Below are 2,069 nucleotides of genomic sequence, written 5' to 3'. Positions count from 1 at the left end.
CAAAAACCATGTATCACCAGAGGTTACAAACACACTCTCTGTACCTCGTGGGTTCTATTCCATTTGGAATCTTTCAGATGCCCTCTAGATCGGTCCGCACCTATCACCGATACTATACTCTGGATATCCAGCATACATATGCCCACATACAAATTCATATTCACACAGAGAGAGGAAGACACACACACACACACACACACACACACACACACACACACACACACAAGCACACACACACACAAACAAAGAAACAAACAAACTCTCTCTCTCTCTCTCTCTCTCTCTCTCTCTCTCTCTCTCTCTCTCTCTCTCTCTCTCTCCCCCGCTGTTTCACACACAGATACACCTATACTCACACTTACACACACACATACATGACAAATGCACATACGCAGGTGTACATGAACGCACTCACTCACATCCCAGTACCAATAAAAACAACAACACATGCAACACCAGCAACACGTTCAGACTAAGTTTCATCCACTGTAGTCTTTGACCTTGCTCTGAATAATAAAACTTCTGATTGAACGAATATTATTTTTTATATTATGTTTCATAATAATACGAGGATGTAGATACTTTTCTGCAGCTCCCTTCTCGTGTGAACACAGCTCTTGGTGTCTCACATAAACGCAAGTGCATGTGAAATTCATAAATTGCATACCAAAGATTGAAGATTGACATATTTTTTATAGAGGGGGGAGGGTGACTCATTGAGAGAAAAAGAGAGAGAGAGAGAAAGAGAGAAAGAGAGAGAGAGAGAGAAAGAGGGGGGGCGAGAGGAGAGGAGAGAACGGGAGAGAGGAAAAGGGAGAAGGAGAAAGGGATAGAGAAAGAAAGAAAGGAAAAAGACAGAGAGAAAACAAGAGGGAGAAAGAAATGGAGAGAAGTCAAGGAATTTTAAAACAATAAAATAGATAGTCTCAACTTCGTGCGTACATCTTGCCCGATGTAGCTTAATGAGGCCTTGAACTTAAACATCTGGACTGTCGACACACTAGATTAATTTTAGCACCGTTCTGTGTACGTGATGGTCAATTGTGTGTGTTTAGTCGAGGTACCAGCACACATTAATATGTGTCGCTTCTATGCTGGTGGCAGCACGGGGTTGTTGGCTTGTATTATGAAACATTAAAGTATAAAACATTTATTATTATATAATATGTATATATACATCACATATATATACATATATATATATATATATATATATATATATATATATATATATATATAGAATCAATTCTCGAATCTCAACATTGTTGTCTTTTCACTATTCAAATCCTTTCAAAATTTAGCATGCGAAATCCTATTTTGTGGCTGGAATATGAATATTATGAAGCTGGGCTGGGACCAAAAGAACTATATTGCTATCATTGAATATTAATTATCATAAATAGGTCCGCCCCCCCCCCTTTCTCTCTCTCTCTCTCTCTCTCTCTCTCTCTCTCTCTCTCTCTCTCTCTCTCTCTCTCTCTCTCTCTCTCTCTCTCTCTCTCTCTCTCTCTCTCTCTTTCTCTATCTCTTTCACTTTTTCTCTGTCTCGTTTTTTCTCTCTATGAAATATCTCTATCAAATATATCTCTATCTTTCTTCCTCTTTTTTATCTATCTATCTATATATCTATCTATATATGTATATATACATATTATATATAATATATATGTATAAATATAATATATAATATATGCATTATATTATATCCCACTCTTCCCCCTCTCTCTCCCTCTCTGTTTCTCTCTATCTATCTATCTATCTATCTATCTATCTATCTATCTATCTATCTATCTATCTATCTATCTATCTATCTATCTATCTATCTATCTATCAATCTATCTATCTATCTATCTATCTATCTATCTATCTATCTTTCTCTGTCCCTTTCTCTCTCTCTCTCTCTCTCTCTCTCTCTCTCTCTCTCTCTCTCTCTCTCTCTCTCTCTCTCTCATATATAGTGGTATAAAACATTTATGTGCCTCTATATAATATTTTATAATATGTGTCCATCCACTGACTATTCATGTGTGAGCAACTCTGTGAATTTGTGTGAGTATGTGTGTGTGTAT

At 36.8% G+C, this 2,069-nt stretch overlaps 1 protein-coding gene across 1 annotated transcript in view; it reads left to right on the top strand.

Annotated features, from left to right (window-relative positions):
- The window catches only part of LOC101854083 (D-aspartate oxidase), a 24,811-nt gene that overhangs the window by 1,479 nt on the left and 21,263 nt on the right, over positions 1–2,069 (top strand). The gene's annotated exons all lie outside the window — the stretch shown is intronic.

Source organism: Aplysia californica, unplaced genomic scaffold, assembly GCF_000002075.1.
Source record: "Aplysia californica isolate F4 #8 unplaced genomic scaffold, AplCal3.0 scaffold00184, whole genome shotgun sequence".
Classification (NCBI taxonomy): Eukaryota; Metazoa; Mollusca; class Gastropoda; order Aplysiida; family Aplysiidae; genus Aplysia; species Aplysia californica.
The sequence above is the reverse complement of the archived record's forward strand: the minus strand, read 5'-3'. Positions and strand labels throughout refer to the sequence as shown.